This window comes from Balaenoptera borealis (assembly GCF_965194805.1).
Source record: "Balaenoptera borealis genome assembly, chromosome: 14".
Taxonomy (NCBI): Eukaryota; Metazoa; Chordata; class Mammalia; order Artiodactyla; family Balaenopteridae; genus Balaenoptera; species Balaenoptera borealis.
The window spans coordinates 19,741,725-19,762,701 of NC_138875.1; the positions used below are offsets into that span (position 1 = coordinate 19,741,725).

Sequence of the window (20,977 nt, forward strand, 5' to 3'; positions counted from 1 at the left end):
CTGGGCATCCGACACGTGGGAGGCTCAGAAGAGAAGCAGTGCTGGCACTGGGGCTGCTGATGTGTGGGTGAACAGAAGCCGCCTCTCCCATTTGAAGGTGGTACATTTTCTTGTGTAGAGTTCTGCTTCAGGTGGAGGACTCGTTTATATACTTGAAGACAGTAATCACATAACTCTACACGCGAGGTGGGAAGCACCTCAGAAGATCTGGACTTTGGTCTCAAATACCTCACTTGCCATCTGGGTAGCTTACCCTTCTCAGGTCTCACTTTGTATTTCTGCAAATTAAAGCATTGAGACCACATGATACATGGCCTCTACCAGCTGTACAGCCTCATCGCTCTACGTCATCCCTTCTTTTTTCCAAACAGTTCCGATTTTAAGTTCAGGGAAGAAAACACAGTTTTTCATCTCTTTAGCATTGCTATTCTTTTCTGGACTCTCCAGTATCTTACTATTCTGTTCAAAGGAACAGTGTTCCAAAGTGAACATATGAGTTTCATGAAGCTATGGTGAGTGCAGAGCATGAAGAAACACCACTTGTAACTTCTAAATTATAATGCAAAATCTCCGTGGCCTTTTTTTTTCTTTCTTTCTTTTCTTTGTTTTTTTTAAAAGTAATAATACTATATACTTGAAAATCACTTTCAACCATTGATAAATTACGGTCATTAGGAATCGAGCTACGGAGAACAGTATGGAGGTTCCTTAAAAAACTAAAAATAGAACTACCATACAACCCAGCAATGCCACTACTGGGCATATACCCTGAGAAAACCATAATTCAAAAAGAGTCATGTACCACAATGTTCATTGCAGCACTATTTACAATAGGCAGGACATGGAAGCAACCTAAGTGTCCATCGACAGATGAATGGATAAAGAAGATGTGGCACATATGTACAATGGAATATGACTCAGCCATAAAAAGAAACGAAATTGAGTTATTTGTAGTGAGGTGGATGGACCTAGAGTCTGTCATACAGAGTGAAGTAAGTCAGAAAGAAAAACAAATACCATATGCTAACACATATATATGGAATCTAAGAGAAAAAAAAAGGTTCTGATGAACCTAAGGGCAGGACAGGAATAAAGACACAGACATAGAGAATGCACTTGAGGACACAGGGAGGGGAAAGGGTAAGCTGGGGACAAAGTGAGAGAGTGGCATGGACATATATACACTACCGAACGTAAAATAGATAGCTAGTGGGAAGCAGTTGCATAGCACAGGGAGATCAGCTCGGTGCTTTGTGACCACCTAGAGGGGTGGGATAGGGAGGGTGGGAGGGAGGGAGATGCAATAGGGAGGGGATATGGGGATATATGTATGCAGATAGCTGATTCACTTTGTTATAAGGCAGAAACTAACATAACACTGTAAAGCAATTATACTCCAATAAAGATGTTAAAAAAAAATAAAGTAATAATACTATACAGTTGAAAATCACTTTCAACCGTTGATAAATTACGGTCATTAGGAATCGAGTTACATAGTAAAAGTAACTATTTTCCTTTTCCTAAATTGGTTGGACATTAAAAAGCAGCCCGATTACTCTTCATAGGAAAGGATGAGAATTTGAACAGAGAAACTTTGTATACTACCTTGCACTATTTAGAAGCAACAAGGAACATTCAGTGGTGTTTACCTAACCTTGTAGTTCCTCTAGTCAAATTCATTCATTCCATTCAGTTATTCCAAGCTGCTGTTAAAAAGTTCTAAAGATTTTTTTTGACATTTAAGAACTTTTTATGTACAATTCATACCATTTCAAATGAATCAAATGTGGCTGCATTATAAACTGCATATAAAGTGGTTAAGGTAGTTTCAATTTTAAAGGAGGTTTTCAGTTAAATGTCTGGGTTTTGCCTGAATGATGCCGAATAATCAGTCTGATTGAGCAATTCACTCTTCAATCTATTGATTTGGTAATAAATAAAGTAGAAATACCAAAAAGCCTAAAAGTACTTGAGTATTAATGGATGAAGTTACCTTAAAGAATAAAATGGTGTGAAAACTAGAAATCAGCTTTCCAAGGAGGGAAAAAGACTGAAATTAGAGCAACCAAGTGAAAATTAAGAACATATCTATCTATTCCCCGTCCTGGGGAATTCCTTGGCGGTCCAGTGGTTAGGACTCGGTGCTTTCACTGCCGTGACCCTGGGTTCAATTCCTGGGCAGGGGAGTAATAAGATTCCACAAGCCGAGCGGTGCAGCCAAAAAACAAAAAACAAAAAAACCCCATAAAATAACATACCAACAATATTCCAATTGACATGTCTTCATTAGATTATTTATTTTTAACATTTTTTCTTTTTTAAATACATAGTAGGCTGGAAACCTAAGTCAGGCTTCCAGTATATTATTATCAGGAAACCCAGAAAGTTCTAACACCGTAACATATTTTCTTTAGATGATGATATATCATATTTCAAGGATGCATAGAGGGAATCCAATAATGCTCCAAATTCATAAAACCATAAAAACAGGTTTTATTTAAAATTAAATGAGAAGATAATATGCAAAGATACACAAAATCTTTATTAAATGACCACATAGTAATCTGATATAACACTTCCTGATACAAGAAAAGGGATTATGAACTAGTTCATAGTATATTAAAAAATTTCCAAAGTAAAACAAAATTTGCAAATAAAATATGTCTACACACATTGCCATTTCCTTTTATGACCAATTCCCCTCTATTAGGACATCCACCTTTCATATACCTATTGTCCTGTGCTGTTCCCTGCATCATGTTCCTCCTCCTGGATGGTGACACATTCCCTACAAGGTCTCTTCAAAACTATACCACCACCACAAAATTCCTTTTGCTACGAAGCTCTGATCTCAGCTGGCTCTCCTGGAAAATGGCAATAAGGTAAATACACAGTAAGGTGGTTTCAAGGGATGACAGGCCTTTTATGACCTGATTATGTACATTATGTAGATGGCTACTTCCCCACACCAAAAGCAAGTCATTCCTAATTCTCATTGTCTTCTATATAGTCAATAGAGCTAGTTATCTAGAAGAGAGAGAAACACAGAGAAAGAGAGAGAGATAGAGAGAGAGAGAGAGAGAGAGAGAGAAATACATACAGATTTGTTTTTAGGTTAAGAACAAACATCCTAAGATATCTAAAAATTCCATTATGTGTCAGGGAAATATAACTGAAAGAGGGTGGTGGTTCAAGGCATTAGAAAGTGTCTGTACTGACGGGGTTTTGTATAGGGTAGCCCAGAACTGATGGTGATACCCAAGCAAAATGCAGGGGTACCAAATACCTATTAAAATAAATTGTAAACAAAAATCAAGCACAGATTAGATCTGAACAAATTCTTTTCTACTTAAGACAATGACCCCCAACTTAGAGACCACCAGCCTCTACCAGTTTTCAAGTGATGACAAGTAGTCCTCAAATTCATATACACACCCAGCCAACAGACTAAATAAAACACATGCTTCTCAACCATAGGGATGACTATTCCTCAAATGTAAATAGTTCATGATGTGATTAATAAAATCCAAATACATTCAAAGAAAGTATTGAATTCATAATTAGCTTGTCATTATTTTCTCAGCTAATATACAATAAATATTCAACTACTCGTATGAGTGAGTCCTTGAAATTTTGGGCTTTATAAAAAGTATCTTCATGTCAACAAAAGGGTTGAGAATGGCTAACCTAAGGTTCTATACTAAACTCTCCAGAAAAGGTTAGATGTACCCGGGTTCCAGTGCCTCCGTATGTACAACATACGTAAGCTGATCTCCCTACTTCCTTCCACAGTGATGAATAACCAAACTACAAGCATGGCACTAAGTTTCAGTGATGTGCAAAAAGAATGGATTTTCCTTTGGAGTAATAAATGTGAAGTAACAAAAGGAAAGTAAACAAATATATACACGTGACTAAAATCCATACAAAAATATATTAATTTAATTTATCAGATCCCCTCCATAGATAATCTGCACAGAGTACACTGAAATGTTCCCTTAGCATGAATTGACTATGATCTTATCAGCTAAATGAGCCCACAGGGTTGCTTCACACCTGCTTTCCCAATATCACTCTGTAAAGAGCTCCAAGCTCATTAGCCAAGTGGACCTTCTTTAAAAACAGCAAGAATAACATGGAGAGCAAAGAATGGATATGAACTCATCAGCAAATCTAAGGCAGGTTGATGGCCTGGTCCTCCTTGGATTTGGGGATCTTCTTAAACTCACTTTGCTTGAAGAAAAGCTGGGCCAGGATGTGGTCTACTGTGGCCTGGAGATAATCGTCCATGTCAAGGGTTTGCAACTGATAGTAGAAACAAAAAGAAGATGTATCAGCACCAAATTACTCAGGTTCCTACAAAGATCTTACAGTCATCAAGGCATTTTCAAGACTGTAGGTACATAGCTGTGTAACATTAGGAGCTATGAAATCCTGCGAATGGTCCCCTTGTACACTTGTCTTCTCTTGCCATGGGGAGCTCACCACTTCGACTCTGGGAATAAGGAAAGTCTGACTGATAGCTAGAGATGCTGAGGCATCTGAAGCTTTCTTAGAAGGGACCTCCATCCCACTGGGAGGTAGCTCTCTTTAAAGAGGGAGCAAGACCTTTTGTCTACTTGTAAGCAGGGACCAGTGGCCAAAGGGCCTCTCAGAGCTCCATGCCCAGAGGCACATGACGGAGGCTAATGTGGCTGCCAGGTAAGTAGTCCTCCTCCTGCACAGCCAGAGGCAGTCGTTAATCTCTGCCTATCTGGCCTGGCTGTCCAGTTGGCTGGCTCTGACTCTGTCTGTCTGTCCTTGTGCCCTCTCTCTATCACGATCTTACTGTCCTTTCTGCACCCCTCCCCCTTGACACTACCACTCTTTCTCAGCCAGCCTCTCAATTTCTGCATGTATGTGGGTCTCTCTGGGTCTCTCACTGTGTTTCTGTCTCTCTCTGTGTCTGTGTGTGTGTCTCTGAGCTTATCTGTCTCTGAATCTCTCTCCTAACTCTTTGTGTGCGTGTCTCTAGGTATGTCTGCCTTTCCCTGCCCCTCTGTATATAGGTCTGTCTGTGTCTGGGTATGTATGTATCTGTGTGTCTCTCCTTCTGTGTCTCTGTCTCTTTATGGGTCTCTGTCCCTCTTGGTGTCTATGTCTGTATGACTCCTTCTATTTGTGTATCTGTGTTGTTCCTCTCTTTTTCTCTGTGTCTGTGTCATTCTCTTTGTAGATCTCTGTCTCTCTGTATGTCTCTATCGCTGTGTATCTCTGGGCATGTATGTCTCTCTCTGTGTCCCTATGTCTCATTCTGTGTTTCTCTCTAGGCATGTGTTTCTGTCTCTCAGCCTCTCTTTATTCTTCCTCCTTCCTCTTTCCCTTCATACCCCTATGCAAAATACATCCCCGTTAGAAGCACCCCTAATACCCCTTCTAGTGGGTTAGTCGGGGTTATGCTCCCTCAAGATGCATATCAGACATTCCTGGCGGTGGGGGTAGATGTAAAAAAAATTCCTCCTACCCAAAATTCTGATTCATTTTTTCCTTCCCTGTTGTGGATCACTCCCTTAAATTGCTTCTTTTCATTAAAAAAAAAAAAACAACCCTCTACTTCTTTTCTCTTTTCAAAAGATTCATATTCTTTAATTCTTGACTTGTATTTAATAATCTTCAATTGTTATTTTTATCCTTCTTTCATATTTTTAAGTTTTAATTTGTTGGTATTAGCCTTTCACATCAATCTTTAATTAATTTTTAAAATTCCCTTTTCTTGATCTTAATTTTTTTAACTCTAACTTGCTGTTTTAATGAGTTTTTCCCTTCTTTTCCTATTTATATTTGATTTGACTTCATTTTGCTTCATGATTTGTTCTTATAACAGCTGTGGGTGGCAGTAGCGGTGAGCCCCACACCAAAAGCAGGGGACACTGGAATCCTCTTCCCCCCAAGAGTCTACAGCTAGCTTTCCATTGCACCTCCTCTCACAGAGCTCTTCACAAACCTCATCCCAGGTACCCCCAGGAAGGTTCAGAGACCCAGAGAAGCAGATGCTGGAATTTTCCAGTGTCCCTCAAAGAAGGGAAGTGTCATCATGGGAAATAAGCACCACTGAGCAGGATGGTATAGGTTCTGTAGATGATACTGCTGAATTCATGCTGTGCTCGCCCCTGGAGATCTTGTTGGGTCTCCATGTAGGAAGAACCACGGCCAAGAGAAATGTCTGTCTGTTCCTGGATTTGCCCCAGGAATACCCAGACTCTTATAATTCTCACCCAGTCTCAGCAGGGAACCTAGTCCTAAGGACTGTTCAAAAATCTAAATTCCACTATTTATTCTTGTTTTTCAAACACATTATTCTATCTAATTAAGGAACACTGGGGTGAATTTTTAAAAGCAAACAACTATTTAATACAATAAACAATTCCTCTTAATGTATGTTTTATACTACAGATCACGATGCATCAGATTTGCTTAAAACAAAGAATGATGGGAAGGAATGCTACTCCTTCTTGGTAGCACTGCTCTATCATACTCAATGTTACTTCACGTCTCCTAAAGTTTCTTTTCATATACAAGAGGCTCTTCTTTTCCTCTCTCTGCCAAGTAAATTCCAGAAGAATAAACTAGCCATGCTCACTTCAGCTCCTCCCTCTCTGTCTGGGAACTGGCAAAGCTTCAAAAATCATGCTCTGCTTCTCTACGTTGTAAGGTAGTACAAGGGCCCACCTCAACGTCGGAAGGCCAGCCCAATTCTGGAGATAGATATTAGGAAACCCACTTGCCCACAGATATTAATCATATTCTCTAATACCTGCTTGATTAGTAATAGAAATGATTTCCTGGATCTCTATATACTGCTCTTTGGTCTTTTTTCTCAGCTGGTTGAGAATTGGGGGAATTAAGAGGGAATGTGATGTATTGGATCCCTTTGTAACTGAATGAAAAGATTATTTGATTCTTCTCTTCACACATTTGTTCAGCCAGTTCATTCATTCAATCATTTATTCAACACACATATACTGAGGGCCCCTATGATGCAGATACGTTTGCTTAGCAGAGTATTCTGCACATCACTGGCACTCAGCAATCTCTCTTAAACTGGCTTATTCTCACCTGGTCTCCAGTGCTGAAGGCAAGAATGAGAAGCAATTCCTTATCGCATGTACTCTTAATGTAATGCTGGGTTCCAGTGGGGAAAAATATCACATCTCCAATGTGAACGTTAAACTCTATGGTACACTGAGCATTGATAATGCCCACCTAAGGAGGGGAAAAAACTATGCTGAAGTTAAGCAAATAAAATCAAATATTCATTAAGGATAAGTATTCATAGTGAAGAACAGATGGATAAAAGCATATGGTTATAAAGAGACTTCTCAGAGAGGGTAAATAGCAGAAAAGAGGCAATCCTTCACATTAACTCTCCTGTTTCTGAGACAAAGTCCCACAAAAATTAAAAGATGCTCTATTTAAAGTAAATGTCCCTCAAAATGCATTAGTGAATTCAATAGTGTAGAACATCATGCAAAAAGAGCATTAATCACCATGTTCTAATTAAGGGTTATCAATTACATTCCCTAATTAGGCAGAGGATTTAAATTGCAGTGTTTTACCACCTCTATGCCCTCCTTTCTACTTGCTTGGGAAAATTCAGCCTTCTGGGAGAGCAGCATCCTAATGGTCTTTTAAAAAAGAGTTAGAGACTAAATGTGCATAAAAACACACACATATGAGCACAAAGCACACCAAAAATAAAATCTGATCCTTGAAATTAAATTTGTGGAAGATTACAATGCCCTTTTCCAATTTATTAAAGCTTTCACTTCTAAAAACAAAAAACTTTTGCTATGGGTGACATAAAAGGTGAATTTCAGTCTGGTCTGATTCTTTCTGTCAAGACTGATTCAGGTACAAGCTAGAGAAGCCCATTTTACCTGTAGATCTCCCCAGGAGCCCTGTAGTAACATGCTACTTCGTGTGGTTTTTCTGAAGAATCAAAGGGGGTGATATTAATAACTTCACCAAGATGACAAGTATGCGTCAGAAGGATCCTGGATAAATGGGGATATATGGTCACCCTGCTGGCGCTCCACACCTCCCCCTCGCCCACTCATCTTACACTGAGAGGCAAACAGCCAATTTCACGGTCCCCAAAGTGGAGCACATTAAATGCTTGCATTACCTGAGAATGCAAAACTCTGAACATGTAAGCAGGTATTCCAGCCCCTCACCATTAGTGATAAACCGCTTTATCAGTTCTGAAATGTTCTTAGCCCCTTCTCATGCTAAGAGCAAACTTGGAAGTTACGTAGCAGGACCTGCATGGTATCCTCTGTGGAAATGGCCCAGAAAGCCATTGGCACAGAGTCCTATTATGTTACCAACAAGTGAACCAAAACAAAGAAATACCTCCTGTTTGCTTCTTTCTGCACTGAAAAGGAAAGTTCAAAAAAAATGGGTTCACAGAGAAATTACCTTTGCACATCCACTTATTACATATCCCATTTCATTTGCATTAAAATGAAAATGTGGCTGTCTTAATCCATTGTTATAAATCCTGAGTGTACTAAAAGTGAGGGCATTTTGGTGCTTGAGAAAGAAAAAGAAACATGAAATCCAGTTATTTAGCCAACATTCAACTCAGCAACTTAACAATTCATATAATTATAATAATAACTAATATTTATGAAGCCCTCACTGAGAACATGCAATTTTTTATGTCCTTTACATTTATTATGTCACTTGTCCCTTATAATAATCTTTTAAGGTTGCCACCAACCTTATGTGATGAAATTAAAATCTAGGTTGGTTGAGTATACTAGGGTCACACAGTGGCAGAACTGGGATCTGAATCAGGGAATTTGATGCCACAGCTGTGCTCTTAGTCATTAAGCAATACAGCCAGTTGAGCATTTAAAACAAATGAAAATGAAAAGAGAAATGAAAAGAGAAATCTCACGAGCATCCAGTCTCTTTGTTAATGTAACCACCCACGCCAAGAAGTTAAGCTCCCAAATTCACAATGAGGCCTCAATTAATAGTTTGCATTGATCAAATCAACCAGTGTTTGACTAGCTCTTTCCTTTTCCTTTGTCCAGAAAAATGATGAATCCAATCTAAATCTCATATTTCATCCATTTTAATAATAATTAAATAATAATAATTAAATAAATAATGTTTTAATAATTTCAAAACATTTTTCTCAATTACCTGATTCAGGAATTCACTAAAAATTTTTTCATCGTTGCTTAGTTCACTTCTATTTTTCCAATATTGTGCCAATTGTATTACTCCTCCTGGAAATTGATATTCTTTTGAACCTGAATCAGAGGAAGTTTAAAAAACAAAATAAGATAAACTACTTCAAAATGGTACTACAAAAGGAGAGTCAAATGCAGTTCCAGTAAGGTACATAGCCCTTCTACAGTCACAGAAAGTTTATGTGGTAGGAATTGCCAATACCACATCCTATGTTCCCCCAAGATATTGATCTGATACTGTCAGATACTATCCTAACTTCCCAAACTCTCCTGAAATTTCTAACATAGAGTGACCTCTTTAAGACAGACATTCAAGTCAGGGGACCTGGCTGGAAAACGTGAGTCATCCTAAATACCAATCTCTACCTCCCCCCTCAATCGGTCAACGAAGCCCTGTCAGTCCTGTGTCTCTAAATTCTCTGCTTCTCAACAATTCTTTCCCTCTCACACAGTGCAGGCCACCATCGTCCCCTACTTGAGGGACTGCAGGAGCCCCCTGAGTCATCACCCTGCCTCTCACCTGGCCACTTCCAATTATTCTCCACAATCCAGTTGGATTGGTCATCACTTCAAAAAACAAAACTAACACCAACTCAAAAAGATATATGCACCCCATGTTCATCGCAGCATTATTTACAATAGCCAAGATACAGAAACAACCTAAGTGCCCAAGCTCACAGATACAAGAGAAGAGAGTGGTAGCTGCCAGTGGCTGGGGGTGGGGGTGGGTGAAATGGTTGAAGGAAGTCAAGAGATACAAACTTCCAGTTACAAAATAAACAAATCATGGGGATGTAAAGTGGAGCAAGGCAGCTATAGTTAGTAATACTGTATTGCAAACTTTAAAGTTGCTAAGATCTTGTAAGTTCCCAGTGACAAGGAAAATATCTGTAACTATGTATAGTGATGGATGTTAACTAGACTTATTGTCGTGATCGTTTCACAATATATACAAATATTGAATCATTGTGTTGTATACCTGAAACTAACATAGTGTTGTATGTCAATTATACCTCAATAAAATAAATAAAATGATAAAAATAAATAAATTAAAAACCTCATTGTGTCACTCTCCTATTTAAAGCCCCTTAATTGCTACATGATTGGCCTCTCCTCTCTCATAAGCCTCTTCTCCTACAGCATCCCCCAGCCCCAGCACACCCCCCTCACACTCTGAGTCTTTTTTGCACATTCTCTTTTGTTTCTAGCCCTTTTCTCACATTTCCTACTCTGTTGAGAAATGTGTCTTTTCAAACTTCTCTTGACTGTGACCCACTGTAAAAAAACACATTACATCTCAATCCTATACACCTATATATCATATATATAAATACTTAACTAAAAAGGCTTCACAAAATAACATACTATACCTTTCAGGTCATAAAATTATCTCCACACAAGGCTATCTGGAGACTGTGAGCAATCAGCATTGACAACCAGTTCTGCCAAGTTGGGAGGAAGACTGAGCCCCTCATCCTCTTTTTGCTTATGGAATGTTCTAATGAAACTAATTTCACCTTCAGGCTGAAACACATAAGAGACCATATAAGATATCTGTGAAACATTCTACACATTTTAGCAATAGAACGGGCGGTAGCTGAGGATAAGGCAGCACTGGCACCAGTGTGGTTTTCAGTGGCCCAGTCAAAAGAGCTGACCTCGATTAGCCTAAGACTTGTGATCTTTATGAAAATCTTCCAAGTATTCAATGTATGGGCATTGGTATTTTATGGTCAATATAAACTCCTGCAAAAATATACACTGGTTCCCATGCTTACCAACACTCTCACTAATGACTCATTTCCTCTACTTCTCCCTATAACATTAGAGCAGGATTTGCTGCAAGATAAATCTCAAAATCCTACTACTTAGATTCCTAAATTTACCACAAAACCCCTTCCGGGTACCACTCACAGGCCATCACCCATTTGCACAGGCAGCACCCACATCTGACCCTCTATACCCAGCGTTATCAGCAATCCCTCCAGCGACAGTGTAACTACTGAAAGAGAGCAAAAGTAGCCATTCCTTAGGAAAACTGGGGGAACCTCTGCATTAGACTAGGAAAACACAGTTACATTACCTGTAGCAAAGTTATCCCTGGATGAGCATATGGCTTTTCAGAGATGAAAATTATAGTAATTTTTAATAACTATATCATAACCTTTCTACCAATTCACTACACGGTAGCTTCCTATAGCAGTCCTTCGTAAGGGAAAATAAAGAGCAATTCACCTTCAGTGCTCTTGAGCCCATTACCCAAATGTTGTTGGGTACCCAAGCCTTTGTTGACTGCTGCCTTAGAAACCCGAATATTCATGCCCTCTTTGTACCTATGTAATGCATACCCTCATGGGAGTTGTTCTCAGCATCGGTACAGACCTCAGGTGACCTGGAAGCAATGTCCTCAGGTATAGAAAAAATTACATCATCAGCTTCCAGGGTCTGAAGTTCATGATGTGTAGAAAAGAAGAGCAAGAAAAAGCAGTCTTTGCTCCCCACATGCTCTATCCAGTGTACTGTGTTTTTAGGGAAGAAGATCACTTGGCCAGCTGTAACACTGTGCGTGGTAACGACAGCACCATCATCAGCCACCGCAATCCATGCTGTCCCCTGAAACATAAGCGGAAGAGCTCATCCAACACTACTTTAGAGCAAGGTTCCTCAACCTTTTTTCATTACCTCCCTTCTAAGGTACAACGTTAGACTTTTTTTTCTAATCACCACCCTATGAAATGTTAACACTACAGAGGTACCGTAGATCTGTACACTGTATACACATACTGCTCATGTACTACATGTACATCTATGCTTTATACATAAAAAGAGTAATATCTTTACCCTGCTAACAACCAGTTTTTGCCCCCTTTTGGGCAATACCACCCCCACTGAACATTTAGAGCTCTAAGTTCACGCTTGTTTGATAGTCTGAAAAGACTGCAGGCACATTTGTACACACATGCATGTGTGTGCTTGCGTGTGTTTGTGTGTGTATGCATACAGAGGCGTATGTATTTTCCAGATAAGAAAAAGTCTGCATACAATTTTGATAATAATAATAGTAATAGTAATAACATAGTGCTTTTACTGTGTGTCCAGGTATTCTTCTAAGAAGGGTTTAATCTCATAGAGATAAAGCTCTAATCTCTCTTCTTGTTGTAAATTTTAAAATCAAGTGAATTGTCCAAGTATAAAAAAGGAGTTTTATTAACAACAACAGAAATATGTCACACACAAAAAACTGGCTGATCTATTAATAAGATCATCAGGGTAAGACCAAACTCTGAAAGTTCTATGAGAGCTTAGTCACTACAGCTTCCCCAGTGTCTGGAATACAGAAGCCATAAATACATTTCAGAATTAATGACTTATTTGAAATTCGAGTAAGTACACTAATTTCACTTCCAAAGAATTCTGAAAGGTCTTAACCACAAAAGGGCATCCAACTGGCTGATCACAGAGACTCAAGGCTGAACATCAGCAAACTAGTTTGTTATTACAGTCACTGCTTTATTCCTTAAAGGGAAGCTGTAGTTTCTTTGCTCATTAGATCACAGCTACCAGTTTTAGCTTTGGCTCAAAGGATGGAACAGTGGGGATTTCCCTGGTGGCACAGTGGATAAGAATCCGCCTGCCAATGCAGGGGACATGGGTTCGAGCCCTGGTCCGGGAAGATCCCACATGCCGCGGAGCAACTAAGCCCGTGCACCGCAACTGAGCCTGCGCTCTAGAGCCCGCAAGCCACAACTACTGAAGTCCGTGAACCTAGAGCCCGTGCTCCGCAACAAGAGCAGCCACCGTTATGAGAAGCCCGCGCACCGCAACGAGGAGTAGCCCCCGCTCACCGCAACCAGAGAAAGCCCGCGCACAGCAACGAATGATCCAACACAGCCAAAAATAAATAAATTAAATAAATAAACAAATAAATAAATTTATATATAAAAAAAGGCTGGAACAGTGATCTTAGCTTAACAATGTATGAAAAATGATTTCATACTGAAGAAGTTCAAAGTGATGCCAAGAATAATTAAAACAAACAGGTTAATGCTTCAAGGCACTGATAACTAATCTGAGTACACAGCCAAAGCCTGGATGTTGTCTATCACTTATTTAAGTAGGTTTTGCAACAACCTAAATAATAGCCTGAGGACACACAGCACAAATGCTTAAGGGCAGAACGTGGGCAGACTGGTGATACCTGTACAAGATAGCCGTGTTCGGAGCCCATTGCTTTTTATTCTCAGGGTCCCCAGAGTCCTCTGTGATCTCTGACTGTTCAAGCTGCTGCCAAAGGCCTCTTCTTCAATGCTGAGATAGTCTTTGACATTGTTCCTGTACCAGGCCCACTGGATTGCACCACCGGGGAACTCAAACACCTGAAAAGCCATAAGCAAATCATCAGCATGGAGGCCATCTCCTGAGGAACGTGAGGCCACCACGGCCTATGGAGTAAGCGGGAAGCACAAGGGAAAAGGCAAGGTGGTGTGGTGAGTACTGGAGCCCCCAAAAGGAAGAGAAAGAATAGGTCTGCAAGACTCCAGGAGACAACGTGGTACATGCAGTGCTATCAGTCTCTGTTTGACATAAAAAAGAACACCTATCTTGGCAAGAGAACAGGGCTGTCCGCACTTCTCCCCTGCAGCCAAACATAGAACTATCTACTAAAGAAAAATTCTGCCTGGAGCCAATAGCCACCCAACTTTCCCCCTTCTCTATCCCTCACTTCCCTTCCTCCAAACAGCCCGAAGCTGCTTCCTTCCAATGAAGAGAGAACAAAGCTTAGAAAACAACCAATGGAAACTTTGTTTTGAAATCACCATTTATAATAGATGATTCTTTTTCCTAATACGTGTGATCCATACCTTGGATTTAGGTAAATGATTTAAGAAACTTGAATTTTGGATCAACAGCCTTTTGCACCATGGGAATTGCTGTTTGCAGAGGCTGGGCTCCAGGTTCTGAATGGGGCTGAGAGTTGTTAACATAAACCAAGGAGAGAATCAGGACTCCAGATGCTGTGGTAATGGTGCAGGCCAGGAGACACACCAGGAAAGTGCTCGTCAGTGACCACTGCCTCTTCTTTTCCTAGGAGGAATTATGAAGCCATTATTCTCTACTCTTGATGCATGAGAAATATTGCCTCCTTTCTCAGTTTGGTTTATTTTCTCTTTATTTAAAAAAATGCATTTGTGGGATAAACATACTGAGTAAAATACTACATGTGTAAATAAATACACACATACGTACACTCACAGTATGGTCAGGCCCCATAAGATGGCTGCTCTCTTGCTCTCTGTACACCCCCTGCCCCCCTCCCCAGCCCTGCCTCACGCTTACCTATGCGTATGACTGCCTCCCCTCCTAAGTGGAAAGTTTAATCAGTAACCACCTGCGTGATCGCTGCGCCCCCAGCTGCCCCCGCTAACCACTGTTCTAGCCCTGGGACCAGACCAGCTCCAGTACGTTCAGTTATCAACAGGAAAGCACGGCTCTTGCGATGGTTGCTAACCCAAAGAGCTGTGTGGAGATGTGTTCCACGGTCCCCCTGGCAACCAAGGAGCCCTTTTGATGTCATGCCCCCTATAACCGATAGCCTCTTCCTCCCCTGTGCAGGGAAGATTGCTGTCGTGTCCTGCCTGCCTGCCCGTACATGGTGGGTGTCACTCCAGGACCTTGGCCTCTGACTTGTAAGAGTCCGCGTCCGGTGAATCACCGATGTCTCTGCCGCTGACTCAGGCTCTCTCTTCAGTCTAGCAGCTGGGCAAGCGCAAGGACTGCAGGCTGCGGGGCACAGCCCCACACTCACACACCCCCCGTACACCCAGATGACATCCAAATAAACAAGGATAAAAATAAAAATATAAGGAGCTGGGGCACAGAATAATACTAGAAAATTAAGTACCCAGTTAAGTTTGTATATGAAATGCATTCCAAGTCAGTCAGCCCCTATTTACCGGTTTCTTCACCTGAAAATCAAAGAGGTTATAAGTAGTTTTTCCTAAGAACTTTTTGGTTCCAGAATGTACAAATGCATTTACATGTACAGCTACATGCATGGGAATAAGCAACATATCAGTAATCAATGGGCCTGACAGGTCTCTGTCTCTCTCTCCCCCTCCCTCCTTCATTAAACAGCTTCATTAAATTCCCTTCCTCCTGTGTATTACCTACATGAGCCTCCAAGTCACCACCCATCTCCAAGTCATAATATTTCCATGTATTTCTATGTTACAATTTCCTGGTTTCATATCACAAATATATGCTATAAACAGCAGTATTCTTTCTGAGTTACAATCCACATTACTGAAAGCTGCCAAGAAAATACACACCCTAACCTTTGGACCAATTTGCCCTCACTCCTCTGACCGCTAAAATGACGTTTATAAGCAATGATGTCCAGGACTCCTTTTCCACTGCCCTCTGAGTTCCTGGTCTTTCTCTCTGAGCAAGCAAATCTTTGATCACTAATAATTCTAACAGACATTCTTACTTTAACAATCTTAAATATTCAAAAGAACACAAATAACAAATGTTGGTGAAATGTTGGTGAGGAGAAAAGGGAATCATCGTACACTGTTGGTGGGAATGTAAACTGGTGCAGCCACTGTGGAAGTATGGAGGTTTCTCAAAAAAATTAGAGATATAACTACCATATGACCTGGCAATTCTGCTCCTAGGTACATAATAATAAAAAAAAAAAAAAACACTTATTCAAAGAGGTACATGCACCCCAGTGTTCATAGCAGCATTATTTACAATTTCCAAGATATGGAAGTGTCCATCAACAGATGAATGGATAAAGAAGAGGTGGTATATATACAATGGAATACTACTCAACCATAAAAAGGAATAAAATTTTGCCATTTGTAGCAACATGGTTGGACTTGGAGGGCATTATTGCTAAGTGAAATAGGTCTGACAAAGACAAATACTGTATGATATCACTTATATGTAGAATCTAAAAAATACAACCAACTAGTCAACATAACAAAAAAGAAGCAGACTCACAGATATAGAGAACAAACTAGTGGTTATCAGTGGAGAGGTGGGGGAGGACCAATGTAAGCGTTGGGGAGTGGGAGGTACAAACTATTGGGTGTAAGATAGGCTACAAGAATGTACTGTACAGTACAGGGAATATAGCCAATATTTTTAATAACTAAATGGAGAGTAATCTTTAAAAACTGTATAAAAATTTTAAAAATTACCAATTCTTAAATGGTATATTTTGTATAGCATAATCATTTACCAACATATTCAATTTAACATTGTATAAGGGTAATATACTGAACAATAAACAAATCATTAATGCCATGAACAACAATTCATAGAAAGCTGGGCCATTAAATAGCTAAAGGAGTTAAGAGTTTATGAGAGATGGCAAGTCAGGAGATATTCAGAGCAGGAGATGCTACCTTTCTGAAGAAGGTCACTTGAAGAGAGCCGGTCTAAAGAGGGACTGTTTCCTGAGCTCTGCATAAAGGTTATGGGGGGAACTAATCTCAAGATGTAAGTCGCCATTTACATTCTTACCATTCTGGACATGGTATTCATCTTCCCCACAGACACAATATTCTGCTTTGCATCTTCATGCATTTCAAATGCTAAGTTGTCCATTGGCATAGATGGGCAAGCAATTCACTGAAAAAGAAAAACAGGGGAGGGATGTAGCTTTAGCAAATGGAGAGATCCCTGAGAGGAGAAGAATGATAATTCTTAAGGAAGGAAGTGCTTATATAGAGCGGAAAGTTAAGGAAATGAAACAAGGAAGTTGTTTCTTAAACAATAATCTCAGTTGGAAAAAAAAAAAAAACCCGTAGAAAGCATTGCCAAATTAGAGACCAACAAAACACTTCTTTTGGTCCCCAACTGTTTGCTCACTGATGGCACATACACAGATAATAACAACAATAGCTGACTAACATTTATTTCCTCCCTTCAACAAAGTACCAGGCACAGTACTAAGTGCTTTCCATACATCATGGGATTTAATTCTTACAGCAATCCTGTCAGGTACTATGATGATTATTCCCATTTTGTAAATTAGGAACCTGAGGCACGAAGAGGTGCGATACCTGCCCGAAATCACACAACTAGTTTTAGTGTAGAAGCAAAGCACCCTTTATCAAAAGATTCTTCCATGACATTGGTTCTCTGCAGAGTCTGATGGTGGGTGCTCAGTCTAGCACAACCTTTTATCACCCAAATCAGTCCTGCCTCTAGATAATGTGACTGATTTTTCTATGTGGTTTACTTATTGGATAATTTTGTTACCTGAAAGTTAAATCTTCATTTAAAATTCATTTTGCATCAGCTTTCCTGGTGGTGAGCTGTGGCTTGAGTAAGCTAAAAACTACTACTGTAATCCACAAAACAGTCACTCATCCTCCTTTCCTTTCTATCTTCCTACCTTTATTCCTTCCATAAACATGGTTGAATGCCTACTCTATTCCAGGCTGTATACCACTCTGCACATTACAAAGCCTTTTATTACCTTATAATCTAGTAGGAGAAATGGAAAAGAAAGCAAATAATTTCCCCCCAAAATGTGCTGCGTTCTGATAGACGTATGTACAAGATCTTGCGAGGACAGAAAGAATAATTGTGTTTGAGATAGGAAGAAAAGGCAAGGCCCCTCTGAAACCATAATTTTGAGCTAAGTCTTCGAGTCCCAACACTGTTTCACTTGGTAGGCACACTTAGTCAGTTACATTCTATTTCATATCTCTGGCTTGTCTGTAAGTAGTTTAGTAACAGACCATGTGGTAAAAATATACATTCTATCTGGGTCAGGCAGCTCAAGCTCTGACAAGGCTGAAGGTTAATCTATGCTCAAGTGATGGGGAGTGACTTTGTGGCTTTCCTACCATATCTCATCAAATCTAAGACGTGTCAGGGACTCATATCAATTTAGCCTTTTCTCACAAAGACCTGGCATTTAAATGTATGGCATTGATTTTTGAGGTAATAAAATACAAAATAATTTATCTGTGGAGCCAGCAAGGTGATTTTCTCATCATGCTATCAGAGTACCATAAAACATATTTTTCCTATTAAATTTGCCTTGTGCATTTGTTAGAATGAATTCTACATTTTAACATCTCTAAAAATGGGATGTGCTTTACAATGAGTGGTCTCTAAGACTCAATGGAAATATAGGTGGTGTGGCCACATCAGTATATACTAGATGAATATCAGTCCTGCCAGTGGCTATAACCAGGGCAGAAGTTTGTAGTGTATGATTAAGAGTGAAAATTCTAGAGCCAGACCACCAAGGTTTGAATCCTAATTCTGCCACTTATTAGCTGTGTGACCTGGGGCAAGGTATTTAACCTCTCTGTGCCTCAAGTTCTTCATCTTTACAATGGGGCTAACAATGTTGCCCTCATAAAGGTGCGAGAGGACTGAACTAGTTAATGTAAGTAAAGCACGTAGCACAGTGCCCATACATAGTAAATGCCCAATGAATGTCAGCCTTTGCCTTTTTAATAAGCACAAGTAGACTCACTACTTTAATAACACCCTGATTTTAATATGGTAGAAGGACATCTGAATTCATAAACCACCTATTACCCCTCCTAGTAAGTCAAATTACTACATCCTCACCCATTACCTTGAATCATTTATAGATTTGTCCTTATTTTGCAAATTAGAAAATCGGAGTAAAAGACCTGCTTATATTAAGATAACAGAATTGTAACTAAAACCCAGGTTTTCTTATTGCCATTACAGTGAACTTCCTATCTAGACCATACCTAAGTACTACCGCCAATATATTTCTTATCTTTTAACCCCTTCATCTTCTTCTAACCCACCCTTTCACCATCTAACATCATTTAAACCATGGTCACTTTAGTCTCCAAAATGGGCAGTGCTGGTGGGAAGGCAGGAGTCCTTAATATCTATGTAAGATATTCATCAGATATCCACCAAAAATATATTTTTTAATGAAAGAAACAGAAAATCACCATTAGATTATCATAATAATAATTGCTTCAAGCAAGATCCCTTGGTGGGTGCTAAAATTACTGGTTGAAAGGTTAAGCTGAAAACAGAATATATGCATATTGTTTCTGTTAGAAAACCTGAGCCAGCTGGATTCTTCCTTTATGCCATGCTGGCATAGAAGAAAAGGCAGTGCTTCTTTGTTTCAATAAGAACATTTCCCCAGCTGCCCCCATCTCCAAGTTATCTGCCTTCTGTGATTCAGGTGGAAAAAGCTGATAAGATAAAGTTGGCAATTATTTGATTACTTCTTTTGAAATGTCTACCAGTAACAAGATTGATCAACACTCTTATTATGCAAATGTTTCTTATCTATTGCCAACTTTCAGATGACCAGACACTGGAGACAGTTACCAGTATCATAGAAGATATAGACCCTTGTTGCCTCAAAGACAACAATGTAATGATTCACACCAGTAACAAATACACAAGGAAAATTAAACAAGAAAAAAAACTATGTTTTATAGTACCCTGGTAACAAGATGAGGAAATCCCCTTACTGGTCCCACAGATAAAACTTAATTTATTTTAAATATTTTGTCACCTCAAAATCAATGCCATACATTTAATTTTCAGACATTTGTGGGAAGAGACTCAATACATGTTCCCACTGATCCCATAGTTCACCATTACCCACTGCAGAATGTTCTCAGGAAGAACTCTAACACTCACAGGCGTTAGGTGGGTATGGGCTCCTAAAATAAGTGTCAGAGAAGGGAAAGAGCTGGGAAGGAGCTCTGAACTTGTGAAGAAAATGAAAATATTCTATTCACGCAGCTCTACATGACAATCTGATCTTGGACAAGTTCCTTAACCTTGCTAAGTCAGTTTTCCTCATGTGTATAAAATTAAGGCTAGATTAAATAACCCTTAGGACTGTCTAGCTCTACCCACTTGAATTAGAGATATAATTATTTGGGGAAATAACACTGCTGGATTCCCAACACTCCCATTGTTTTCAAGATTTCATTGACATAATAATTCAAGATATTCAACATTCCAGCTTTCGTTTGTTTGTTCCCCAATATAAGTGCTTCATATGTAATTTTTAGTGCCAATCCAACAGCATTTTAGAACAGAAGGCTATTGAGTGGTGATATGAACAACAAAATCAGCTGAGTCCAACTCCAGAAAACTTCTGTTACAGCTCATGTGCATTCATTCAACAAATATTGACTGTAATGGTTTATATCAGTGATATATCTGTTTAGAAGGGCATAGTTAACTTCTCCAAGAAGCAGACAACAGATAAATCACAAGAGATAACGATGATCTTAAGTTAGTTAAGTATGAGCAACACTCTATTGCTCCAAAGCAAAAGATACATAGAAACATTATACCTAGTGACTAATAACAATAGTAATAATGTAATAGTTAACATTTATCGAGGCTTCCTTTATAATCTATTTTATTGTCCCATTAAATGCTCACGACAATCCTCTGATGTAGGTACTATCACTAGCCCCATTTTGCAAATGAGAAAGGCAAAGTGTAGAGAAGTTAACTAAACCAGGGTCATATAGCTAGCATGTGGTAGAGCCTCGAACACAGACAGGTCTGACTCCAGAGTCCCCACTTAGCCGTTGGAAACAAACAAAGAAACACCCAACATTTCTTGTCACACACAACCTTTGTTTTCTGAAATATATGTAACTATGAAGATATCTTGGTCAGCATTTAAGGATGAAAAGATACAATGTAACAGAGGCTGTCAACTTCTTTTTGTCTCC

At 39.5% G+C, this 20,977-nt stretch overlaps 1 pseudogene across 1 annotated transcript; it reads right to left on the reverse strand.

The window, feature by feature from the left end:
• Window positions 1-2,272: 2,272 nt before the first annotated feature.
• On the reverse strand, window positions 2,273-20,977 carry LOC309611346 (annotated as a pseudogene). The gene is made up of 8 exons (XR_014249731.1): window positions 16,776-20,977; window positions 14,105-14,327; window positions 13,441-13,618; window positions 11,625-11,855; window positions 10,613-10,766; window positions 9,193-9,302; window positions 7,096-7,242; window positions 2,273-4,305 (listed from the first exon to the last, which is right to left on the reverse strand). The product of XR_014249731.1 is annotated as an uncharacterized misc_RNA (transcript).